Raw genomic sequence first — 13,244 nt, forward strand, 5'->3', positions numbered from 1 at the left:
ACAAACCCTCCAGGACGGCCTTCGTTTATCCTGGCCATTAGCCAATCACCTTCCTTCCCAGGTACCAACGGTGGAAAAGGACAACAAAAATGACCACCTCCATTACTGGACAGCAAAGGTGGGGATCTCAACACAGTGGCCACCAGGAGAGGTGGCTTTGTGCGAGGCAGCCAGGCTTTGGCTGGAGGACTAGTATACCTGGGGCCCCTAAAGCACCATCATGAATTGAAATAAGTGTAGGAGAAATTTGCTGGGGAAACCACATTTAGGAAATCACCGTATTTGTTTAAAAGAAGTCCATGCTGATAAGGTGCAGGTACAGGCTGTGGCCTCAACGTCTCAATGTCTTCCTGCATTCTGAAGAATGACCTGCCATCCCAAATGGCACAGAACACCTGAGAATCACAGTCAAGTGCTCACCGTCCTGTTCCCCCCACCCCACCCCCTCCCCATGCAGTACCTAGCCTCTCTAAATAAAGTGTTGAGTAAATGTTTGAAGAAAACCAGGTTTTTCTTGGTTCCTGTAACAAGAAGCTAGCTCCAGTAGCTGCCTCTGGGGAGTTGAGCTGGTGGAATCTTGTTATGTATAGGAAAGGCTTAGCAGGAAATGCTGTACAGATCACTGCAGTCCTGATGGGACTCGGGGAGCAGGCTCTGGGCATCATCAGCATCCTGCCTACATCCCACTCTCAAGCCACAGCCCCACCCTCGGCTTAGATAGGCTCCAAATCCGCAGAAAAGCTAGAGAGCAGGTGAAAGGTCATGAGCAGTGCCTGGAAATTTCAAGCATATAAAGAAAAGGAGGTTGCAGGACCCATGCTGGGCCTCATCTCACTAGCAGGGTTCTCTGCAGAACCTTAAAAGGAGCCTGCTGGGTTCTCAGTGGCATGGTGAGTTGTAACCAGCTGCTGCCAGCTTCCTGCCTCATAGTGGTTGGCAGCCCCTCTCCCCACTCCCCCCCCCCATCTCCCCACCCCCGCCTCCCACCTCCCGGCAGGCTTCCCTCTGTACCCTGCCCCCACTCCCTGGCAGCTCCTTCCTCAGCACATCTGTCTTACCTTTACTTGCTCACTGTTTAGGGGGGCAGGAGAAAGAAAGGTTTAGAAAAGACATTGGGAGGATTCCAGTTGTGTTTGGAACAGACTCTGAGGGCATTTTGCCCAGAGTTCTCAAGGGAAAGAAGAAAGTGGAGGTTCCTGGCATGGGCTATAGGAAAGGTCTACAGAGAGCTGCCTCCAACAGCTTCCTCTGGGGCCGGGGAGATGGCTCAGTGGGCAAAGGTGCTGCCGCCAGCCGAGCCTGAAGACCCACATTTGAGTCCCTGGGCCCACAAGATGAAGAGAGAGAACCAATTCTTGAGAGTTGTTCTCTAACTTACACACATACAGAGATACACACACACACACACACACACACACACACACATACATACACACACACACAGAGATACACACACACACAGAGATACACACACACACATACACACAGAGATACACACACACACACACAGAGATACACACACACACACACACAGAGATACACACACACACACAGATACACACATACACATACACACACAGAGAGATACACACACACACATACACACACAGAGAGATACACACACACACACATACACACACAGAGATACACACACACACAGATACACACACACACACACATACACACAGAGATACACACACACACACACACAGTGTCAAGTACCCCTGTTCCCTGCACTCCATGCACACAACAAACAAAAAAACCAAAAAGCTACAGCAGTTTCTGGACGTCTCAGAGAGTTTGTCCTCATCACGGCTTCTTCACATACGCTTGCTACAGGTTTCAGAGTGCTCACTTCCCAGGCTTTTCAGCCCATCTCCAGCAACAGCAAAGTTGCTTCTTTCCTTTCTACTTATTTTTATTTGTGTGTGAGCTTGTGTGCGTGCGTGCGTGTGTGTGTGTGTGTGTGTGTGTGTGTGTATGTGTGTGTTTGCTATATGTGTGTGGGCACCCTCAGAGGGCAGAAGTAGGTAGGTAAGAGACCCCTTGGAGCTAGAGTTACAGGTGGTTGTAAGCCACCGACATGGGTGCTGGCAACTGAACTTAGGTCACCTAGAAGATTAAATACTCTTAACTGCTGAGGCACTCTACCACCAGCAGCCACCCACCCCCACCTTCCTGGTCAGCTAGGGCTACACAGTTGAGACCCTATCTGGAAAACAAAATATTAAAAACCCATGGGCTGGAGAGATGGCTGAGAGGTTAAAAGCACAGACTGCTCTTCCAGAGGTCCTGAGTTCAATTCCCAGCAACCAGATGGTGGCTCACAACCATCTATAATGTGATCTGATGCCCTCTTCTGTCCTGCAGGTGTACATGCAGGCAGAGCACTGTATGCAAAAATAATAAATAAATAAATAAATCTTTAAAAAAATATTAACGACCCCACCTTGCAGATATGAAAACTGATAGCTGCATTGAGGCAGGGCCAGCATCCTCCCCAGGACTTCTACCAGCCTCTTTCCATGCGCTGCCAGGATCTTCTGTGAAGCTGGAGCAAAGTCCATGGTTCATTCCGTGTTGCCCTTAACCATGCTCAGCATCCCGTGCTACATGCCACCATGCTCCATGCTTCCACTGCTGCAAAGACAGAGAAGTCGCCAACTGCTGATAGGAAACAAGTCTAAAGCAGCCCCGGGGACCTTGAAGAAGCTGTGTGATTTATTCCAGCCCCTTCTGGTATTCTGTGCCACATTTATAAACGTCAGGACCAGAAATGAAGTTCCCACTGCCCCGGCAGCTGCTGGTTGCTGCTGTTGCTCACCCGGGGTTTGCCTCTGGTTGATTGATGGGGAGCCAAGGAAACAAAAAGCCCCCAAGGGAGGGGCAGCCTCTCCAGATGAGGAAAGGGAGGATCTAGGAAAGTGGAAGAGGTCGGAGGTTTGTCTGTCGGTCTATAAGGAAAATAAAAAACCCAACTATGACGGTGTGTGGAAAATACCTTCTACTTAGGCGGAGAGAAAATTTATCTTTCCTCAGAGAAACCCCCTCTTTTTATTTTTTTGGTTTTTCGAGACAGGGTCTCTCTTGGCCGTCCCGGACTCACTTTGTGTACTAGGCTGCCCTCGAACTCACAGGGATCCACCTGCCTCTGCCTCTGCCTCTTTCAAAGTCCATGTCACAGGCTGAGGGAAGGCAAGACCCTCACTCAGGCTGTCTCTTTGTCCTGCAGGCGCCCGCCTCTCTGAGAAGCACCTGTTACCCTCCAGGGTCTAGGATAGAGAAAAGGCACCGGAAGGGAATGAAAAGAAGGTGAGAGGGTCCCAGAGGGTCCCACAGACTAAACAAAGTTCCTTCATTAGCTGAGCCCATAGCTGAGACTAGGCGTGAGCCACACTAGGCAGGAGAGCTTTTGTACATGTCTGCTTTGCCTTCCTGCACCTGTGATGGTCCCTGATCCTGGCAAACTGCTAGTTGCCAATGAGGGATGGTCTAAGTGGTCGCTAAATAAGGCACTGAAAAGTTGTTTGCAATTCGGCATTTGTCAGTTTATTTTGTTTTTCTTCTTCAAGACAGGGTCTCTCTGTGTAGCCTTGGTTATCCTAAACTCACTTTGCGAACCAGGCTGGCCTTGAAGCCCCGGAGACCGCCTGCCTCTGCCTCCCTGAGTGCTGGGATTACAGGTGTGCATCACCACACCTGGCTGTATAGCCACCCCCCCCCCCCCCCCCCCCCACCACCCCCGCCTTCAGCAGTGCTCAGTGTGTGGGCCAAATAATCTTGCAGGGTGATCTGTGAAAAACCTTCAGGGTCAGTTTATAACCCAGGCAATAAAATGTCCTGTTACTTTATAGGCGGTTTTCTCCTTCCTCCCGCCCCCCCCCATCCCCCGCTTTTGCTTGTTTTTTCAGACCCAGTTTCCTGTCATTTTTGGCCCTTCCCCCAAACCAAATGCTGAGCCAGGCAGCATTCCCAGGCAGCAGTTAGCGAGCTCAGTTATTCAATGATGGGACACAAGTTTAATTATTAACAGAGGAGAGGTAGGAACTCGCAAAGGGCAGAAGGACCTCACCTCAGCAAGAGGAGCCTGGGAGGACACTCTGTTCAACTTCCTTATATGCAAAATATATTTAAGACTGGATTCACTTAGGGGTTTTCTTGTTTTGGGGGGGTTTTGTTTTTGTTTTTCGAGACAGGGTTTCTCTGTGTTAGCCTTGGCTGTCCTGGACTTGCTTTGTAGACCAGGCTGGCCTCGAACTCACAGTGATCCTCCTGCCTCTGCCTCTTGAGTACTGGGATTAAAGGCGTGCGCCACCACGCCCGGTTTGTTTTGGTTTTTGAGACAGGGTTTCTCTGTGTAGCCTTGGCTGTCCTGGAACTTACTCTGTAGACCAGGCTGGCCTCGAACTCACAAAGATCCTCCTGCCTCTGCCTCCAAGAGTGCTGGGATTAAAGGTGTGTGCCACCACCCTCTAGCAAGGCTGGAATTCTTTTAAAAGGTGGAATAAACAAAATATAGCAATTCATTTAAAGAATATCACTCAGCCTTAAATAGGGGTCAGTTTCTGGGGCCGGGGAGATGGCTCAGTAGTTAAGAGCACTTGCTGCTCTTCTGAAGGATTTGAATTCTGTTCTCAGCACCTACATCAGGCAGCTCACAACCATCTGTAACTACAGCTCCAGGGGATCCGAACCTCTGGCTCTGTGAGCACCCATACTCATGTGCACACACACACACACTCACATGAAGACACACACACCCCTACATACAATTGGAATTCATAAAAATAAATATTTTTTTAAAGCAGAAACAAAACAGGTAGGGTCACTTTCAATCCCTTCTTATAACCTTGTGAGCATTTAGGACACTGTGCTGAGTGAAACAGGCAGACACAAAATGAGACGCTTTCCATTTACAAGGGCTACTAGAATAGTGATGGCATTGAGGTGCAAAAGTGGAAGTGAGGTTAGGGGGCGTGGCTAGCCTGCGGGTGAAAGTGAGGTTGGGGGGGCGTGGGTAGTGTGGGGGTGGAAGTGAGGTTAAGGGGCGTGGCTAGCCTGGGGGTGAAAGTGAGGTTGGGGGGCCGTGGGTAGCCTGGGGGTGAAAGTGAGGTTGGGGGGGCGTGGGTAGTGTGGGGGTGGAAGTGAGGTTGGGGGCGTGGCTAGCGTGGGGTGGAAGTGAGGTTGGGGGCGTGGCTAGCCTGGGGGTGGAAGTGAGGTTGGGGGGGCGTGGGTAGCCTGGGGGTGAAAGTGAGGTTGGGGGGGCGTGACTAGCCTGGTGGTGAAAGTGAGGTTGGGGGGGCGTGGGTAGTGTGGGGGTGGAAGTCAGGTTGGGGGCGTGGCTAGCGTGGGGTGGAAGTGAGGTTGGGGGCGTGGCTAGCCTGGGGGTGGAAGTGAGGTTGGGGGGGCCGTGGGTAGCGCGGAGGTGGGTACAGAATGTCTGTTTGGGAAGATGAAAAAAGTTCTGGAGGTGAGCAGAGGTGAAGGTGACCTTTAAAATAATTAAATGCTAAGTTTTCTCTTAAATATGCTTTATTATAATTTTTAACAAAGTTGGGATAACAAAATCCAGTCTAGCGTCTTCAAAAGCTGAGTAGTTGACAATAACAGTTACTCAAAAGAACCGGTGACAGCGTGGGCCAGGGTCCAAAGACAAAGATCAAAATCTTCTTTCTTCAGGAGGACAGAGGGGCTCAGCTGGACTAACTACAGGCGGCGAACATTCTTGCTATAAACAGGGCCAGAAGGGTCCCTTCTCCTGTAACATCTTGGCGGCCACCATCTCAGCACCTTCTCCCATCCCTGGAATGTTCCGCAGCCGCCCAACCCAAGTGTCTCTGATCCAGCCCTCCGGGTCTGGCCCGTTCCCCTGGCGACATGACAAGGCTACGCCGAGCCACGGCTCTGCTAGCCAGGAGGCTGCTGAGGTGGCTTTTTAATCCTCCAGCCGTGCCATCCTAGTGATTGCTTTTATTAGGAAATGTAATGAAAGAGACTATATGAAGCCCCTGCCAGGAAAAAAAAAAAAAAAAGCTAATAAGATTTTGCACCAAGTGTGGCGAGAAAAGAAAGGGGGAAGTAGCACATTAGGAGTCAGATAATGAGATAAATGAAAGACCGCAGGGAAGATCATTTTTGCAGACTTGCTGGATGGTTGTAAAAATTTTAATTTGCTGAATTCTCTTTTTTTTTTTTTCTTCGCCCCTGATTTTCCCCACCTCAGTCTTCTACACGGTCTCTCTCTGATGGTCTAAATTCTGTGGTGTGTGTGTGTGTGTGTGTGTGTGTGTGTGTGTGTGTGTGTGTGTGTGTGTGTGTGTGTGTGTGTGTGTGTGTGTGTCCCTACAACCGCCATGGCGAGAACCTGCCTTAGGACTTACGTAGAGGGCTAGGACCCACCCAGTCACGGGACACAAGAGGACAAAGCGCTTCCCCCCTCCCCTCTCCCACGGAGGCTGCTGAGATCCAGCTCCTGGAAGAGGGAGAAAGCAGGGGAATAGAACTATGGAGGGAGGACAAGAGATCAAAGATCTGGGAAGTAAGGAGGAAGAGAAAGCCCCCGCTGCTCCCGCAAATCGATTCTCTGCAATGCCCGCCTCCCCGTCTGTGCTCGGAGCTCCGAAGCAGAATGCTGCCTCCGTGGGATGCCAGGCCTGAACAGAAGGGCCCAGGAGCACTGGGCAGACAGGCAGGCCAGGCTGCCAGAACCACTGGGCCTGATTTGTCTTACAGGCAGGTCCTGCATCCTCATGACACCCCGTGACCTCGCTCCAAAATATACACTCTGCTGGCTTCAGTGGACTTCTGCCTCCTCCTCCTCCTCCTTGGCACCTGAGGATTCTGGGATGGTTTTTTCACTGCTGTGCCTAAGTCTCAGTTCTTGGCTGCAGCTGGACAGACAGAGGGTAGATTTGATGGGTAGCTCCGCGGGTGGGAGCGGGCGAGGGTATGGGAGCTTACGAAAAGCAGGATGGAGGTGCATTCCTGTGAGGAAATCACTCGGTCTTCCGTTCATTTGTACCTACCCCCAGTGGGGACAACCTGCTCTGTGTCCTGCCAAGAAAAGCTGTTTCTACATGTTGGGACTCTTGTGCATACACAACCAGTTCCCTAGATGTGTGGCAGGTCCTGTACCAGCCACTGTAGGAGACCCGAAAAGTCAGGCAAGGCTCAGGAGGAGGAGAGGGCCTGTTAGGGGAAAAAAAAAAAAAAAAAAAAAAAAAGACCTGACCAGCCTGGCTTGTAATCTCAGCACTCAAGAGCTGGAGGAAGATCAGGCATTCGAGGTCATCCTCAACTACTTACTGAGTTTGAAGCCACTTTGGCCTACAGGAGACACTACCCCGCCCCCCAAAACCAAAAAGATCTGCCCCAAATCTGATAGCAGTCAAAGGCATTCTGGGGAGTCACCAGAAAGCCTCTAGGAATGGGGGTATTTGGAGAAGTGTGACTATGGGGCCCCAGCCAGGGTGGACAGAAGAAAAAGAAGGTAGGGACAGGCTACCTATGTGGATTGGGATGGAGATGGGAGAGGGCACTTTCCAGGGAAGGAAGATTGGATAGTTCTAGGGTCAGTCGAGAAGAGAAAGGCTATGTGACTGTGGAAAGGCTAGCAGTGACAGCTAATTACACCCAGACATGATGGATAATACATGCGTAGCCCCACCCTTTTGGGAAGCTGAGGCAGGTCTCCTGAGCCTAGGATTTGGGGGGAACAGCCTGGCCAATATAACAAGACCCCATCTCTCAAGAAAATATGAGACAATACACATGGTGCAGCCTGGGCCCTGAGCACTGTTCTGGAAACCTAAGGGCACTTAATGAATTGTCACCCACATCTTGAAATGCCACTGTGGGCATCCCCATTTTTTTTATACACGAGGAAACTGAGGCATACAGAGCGTGGTTGAGGAGAAGATGCAGGTGGCCCTTCGTTGTCTGGGCTTCCAACCTCTTTTTGTCGTGTTTCCCCGCAGCACAGGCCAGAGAGTGGCAGAGCACTGCAGACTTGGCAAGGCAGCAGCAATGTAGTTAAGACTGTGGGCTTCCTGAGGCTTGGAGAGCTGGCTCAGCAGCTAAGAACACTTGCTGCTTTTCCACAGGACTTGAGCTCAGCTCCTAGAACTTACATGGTAGCTCACAGCCACCTGTAGCTCCAGTTCTTGGGGACCTGACTCCATGGTCTAGTTTCCATGGTGCTACGTACTGTTGGAAAGTCCCTGCTGTTTGAGGTTGCAGTCCTCCCAGTCTGGATAGCCTTTCTGAGCTCAGTACCAGATGAAGGACTCCCTCTACCCATCAGGGCCTCCTACTCTCTGCCTGACTCATCTGGAAAGTGTCTTAGGCATAGATGCCTTTAACCATATGTGGTATATGGCCTTTGACACAGCTCCCTGCAGGCTCTGCCCTCCCTGTGCCTATAGGATAATTAGGTACTGTGTTCACGTTCATGTGATAGGATACTGCTGTCAAATGCGAATCAAGCACCATTAAAGTGCCTAATTTCAACCAATTATGTACACATACCCTGGAAGCCCCTCACTGACCCCCCCAAGGACTACATAGACTTTGTTCTCCCTGAGTAAAGTTGAACTAGCTCCCTGAAGTGGTTCCCAGAGTGTTAGATCTCCTTCATACTCTCTGCCTTCCAAGCTCCAAGCCCTACACCTCACCTTCTGCTCCTCCTGCCTTTGTGGGCTGGTGGCTAACAGCATCCCCCCCGCCCCGCCCCAGGGAGGAAGACCACTACATACATGCAGGCAAAACACTCACACACATGAAGTCAATAAGCTAAAAATCTTAAACTGTTTGGATGTCAACTTTGCCAGGTCCCCATCTTACCACCAGAGTGGCCATGGGTAGCATCCTTTGCCCTAAAGCCACTCCCTCGGAGAGACATGAAAAGTGGCTGAAGCATGCAGCTTCAAATTCAGACACAGCACTGGCCCCTGAGCCTGGATATGGCTTCTTTGCCTGCTATGAAATGAAAGAAGCATCTTGGGTGCTTAGCAACCAGGCAGCCTCAACTTCCCACTTCTTATCCTGCCCCCCCTCCGCTGGGGGAGGGCCTTCCCTGGAACCTGCTTCTTAAGGGCACATCATTCTGAAAACAAACTCCCAAAGAGCCCCACAATACACACAACACAGCCCCCTTCCCCCAGAACAACGCTCTCCTGCCACCCCTAGAAGTTCCCAGGCTTTGGGGGCAGCCCCTGGTACCCAGGCTCCTAGCGTTATTCCAGAAAGTATGTGTCATCACCCTCCCCCACAGCCTCCCTCTCTCCCCCAAACCCCTGTTTTTCTCTTTATGGAGAGGGCACAAATTAAGCAGAAAGGAAAATGTTGACAGTTCCCAGCCCTCCCTTGCTGGGGATAAAGAGAACTACGTTAACGGTTGAAGCTTTAGGCGGATCAAACACAGTTTGTGAGATGCTTTCAAATGTATTATTCATCTCACCAATGAGATGCAATCTTGGGCTTTCTTCCCCGCCCCCCCCCCCCCATCAAGAGGAAACCTCGGCTACTATGGAGATGCAGGGCTCCAGAGGAGAGGACTGCTTTCAGAAAACCATACTAAACCAACAAGTCTTTTGTCTTGTTTCTCTAAACATTTCCAGAAGACACAGGTCTACTTGCCAGAAAGCTAAAGTTCAAGGTGGTAGGCAGGTCACAAAATCAAAGAGAAGTCTGCCTTTGACACTTAGAGGGTCCAGGAGCTGGAGATGCTGGTTCTAGAAGGTGCTCTATGCGCCATATGAACTTGACCAGATGCGACCCTAAAAGGAACCATCACAGCCATGCCTTTAGCTCTGTGGTCTGAACTCACTGATAAGGGACATCCAGGGGGAAAAGACCTAAGATCTGGTCCTGGCTACATAACACTCTGATCTTATAATTCAGACTCCTGGAGCCCCCATCCCACCCACTGAGGGATTCTACACTCCAGGTTCCATCAACTCCCCATCTAGCTAGAAGACTCCCTGGCATCTACAAATGACCAAAAGGAAAAAAAAAAAAAAAAAAAAAATCCAGTCCAGGACTGAGGTTGTGGCTCAGTGATAGGACACTTGCGTAGCAAGTGCAAGATGCTGGGTCTGATCCTTGGTATAAAGGAACAAATATATGGGGCTGAAAGGATGGCTCAGTGGTTAGGAGCACTGTCTGCTCTTCTAGAGGACCTGGGTTCAATTCCCAGCACCACATTGACTGTCTGTGACTCCAGTTCCAAGGGATCTGACACTTGGAGCCCTCACACAGACATCCATGCAGGCAATACACCAATGCACATGAAATAAAAATAAATAGTAAAATCATTAAATATATGTTATAACATCCTGCCAGGGGGAGAAAAATCAACCTTCTCACCTTTGGCTCTCAGCCTCCCAGACCTGACCTTTGGCTTGTGATGAATGAGTTTGACTTGGGGCTGGGAACAGGTGACAAAAATTGAACTGAAGATTGGAACAATGTAGAAGAAATTTGACACTGTGGATCAAAAAAAAAAAAAATCTTAAAGTATGCATGTATACGTGTATATATATTATATATGTGTTTCTTTTTTTCTTCCTTTAAAATAATGGTTTTAAAGCAGGGTGTGGTGGCGCACGCCTTTAATCCCAGCACTTGGGAGGCAGAGGCAGGTGGATCGTTGTGAGTTCGAGGCCAGCCTGGTCTACAAAGTGAGTCCAGGACAGCCAAGGCTACACAGAGAAGTCCTGTCTTGAAAACACACACACACACACACACACACACACACACAACCCTGAGTGCTGAGATCACAAGTGTATGCCACTACACGAAGCCCTAGTCTACACTTTTTTTTAATTTAAGACAAGGTTTTACTATCTGTAGCCTTGGCCATCCTTGAACTCACAGAGATCTGCCTGCCTCTGCCTCCCCAGTGCTAGGATTAAAGACTGTGTCACCACGCCCAGTTTTACAGGCATGGTTCCATTGCTCAAAACTCCCACAAGGAGGGCAGGTGTGGTGGCACATACTTTTAAGCTCAGCACTCAGGACGCAGACCTCTGTGAGTTCGAGGCCAGACTGTTCTACACACTGAGCTCCAGGCCAGTCAGCCAGGACTACATAGTCAGACTCTATCTAAAATAAAACAATCGAAAACCCTTGTAGACATCTTAAGATCATAATAATGAAGGATTAGTTTAATAGTAGCCTTCTGAAGCAATCTAGAATCAATTCTAGAAAAACATCAGCAGGAAGTAATACATGAATGAATTTTCATCCTGAAAGGATTTCAAATAATACAGATGAAACAAAGTCCCCCCCTTTAATCCCATCACTCTCCCAAGGTACCCCATTTCTATCCAGTTTGAAAGCATTCTCTCTGATCTTTGTTTCTGAAGAGTCATATTTAATGTAAACAAGTAAGAAAGCTGGGTTATGCAAGCTTGTAACCATCTATGTGAAGAGAAAAGGCTGGCTGATTAAACACTGAAATGTGCAGAGCACTCAGCTCTGAGTAGTGTGGCACATGTGATTTTTATTTTCTTCTGCAGGAATTATTGTATTTTCTACATGAACAGAAAAGAGAAACAATGCTATTTTTAAATATCACGAAACAAGCTATTGATGGCATTGGCTGCCTCTGAGGATTGGGAGAGACTGTTTGCTGTGTGCTTTTTTATGCTTTTTGAATTGTGCACCTTGGGCACATATTACTTATCCCAAAAATGAATAGAAAAAGGTTTTTTTTAATTTAATATGGCAATAAAATAAAATGAGGGGCCTGCTGGAAAAGACCTGTGAGGAAAGGCAAACCCTAAGACTCTGAGGCTGTGTAAAATCTACACTGTGGGTTACCGGTTCTGGGTCTGCTCCAGATTCACCCCCATAGTGCCCAGTCTCTTTCTCAGCAGGCAAGGGATTAAGGCGTCTTCTGCCCTGAAGGAAATGAGGAAGGGTCTAAAATAAGCCAGACTGCAGTTCGGAAATAACTTTATGCTAATTTGCAGCCCAGCTCTGGGAAGGGCTTTGCAGAACGTATTCCATTCTCTTTCAAAGGACTTTTTCATCTTCTTTGGTTTGCCACTATACTCCTCAAGGCTACCTGCTGCTGTCAGGGTCCCGGGGAGGAAAGGCTAAGACCAAAGGCCTTGGCTCAAGGGCCTTTGTATGAAGTCAGCCTGTAAGATTTGAGCTTCCAGCCTCCTCAGTGCCAGGCCTCAACCTCAGGGATCAGCTCCCTCTCCTTCCAGAGTCTCTGCCCCTATTCAGTAAAATAAGAATCTTCAGTCTTGCCCTACAGACAGGATATGAGATACATACGGGTGATGAGCTATGGGTGATGGTCAATGGACTAGCCTTCCAGGACTATTGCCTGGTTGGACCAGAGAGTCTCCAGGGCTGAGTGACCTGTAGCATTCAGTCCACGAGGAGGGGAGGTTGGGGATCCTAGCAGCAGGTAGGTTCTTGGGCCTGAAGAGCCACTATTTCATTAACTGATGGCAGATATGTTATGTTCTGTGTGACAGTTGTAGTGACATAGGGTCTCATTATGTAGCTCTGTGTGGACTTGAACTCACCACTACACCTGGCTGCTGATTATTTTTAGCTGTTTGTCTTCTATTGTTTTTTTTTTTAATGAAATGTTTTTTTTTTAAAGATTTATTTATTTATTTATTATGTATACAATGCTCTGTGTATACACCTGCAGGTCAGAAGAGGGCATCAGATCATATTTTAGATGGTTGTGAGCCACCATGTGGTTGCTGGGAATTGAACTCAGGACCTCCGGAAGAGCAGGCAGTGCTCTTAACCTCTGAGCCATCTCTCCAGCCCCTTATTGTTTTGTTTCTTTGTTTGTTTGGTTGGTTGGTTATCGTTGTTATGAAATGGGGTGTCTTATAGCCAAGGTTAGCCTTGAAATCCTGCCCCTCATGCCTCCGCCTCCCAGGTGCTGGCACTGGCTTGCACCACTCCACCTGGATCCTGACAGCTATTTTCAATCAGCTGTGTTGAGAGAATTAAATAAGACATGAGTGTCTCTGTGTGAGGACACAGGCAGTCCACCAGCTGGGTGAAGTATTAATTCTCTTCCCTGGAAACCTACCCTCCCCACATACACCTGCCAGTCACATCTTCCTAAACCTCTCCATCTTCTAGCATTGTAATAGGATCCTTGAGTCACACACAGCCTCCCAGGCTGGGTTCCTTTATGGTACACTTGATGCCTGTGTCGTTTTATACCACGTAGAAGGTCCTCAGAAACAATTTGCTGAATG

Source organism: Acomys russatus, chromosome 16 (genome assembly GCF_903995435.1).
Source record: "Acomys russatus chromosome 16, mAcoRus1.1, whole genome shotgun sequence".
Lineage (NCBI taxonomy): Eukaryota > Metazoa > Chordata > Mammalia > Rodentia > Muridae > Acomys > Acomys russatus.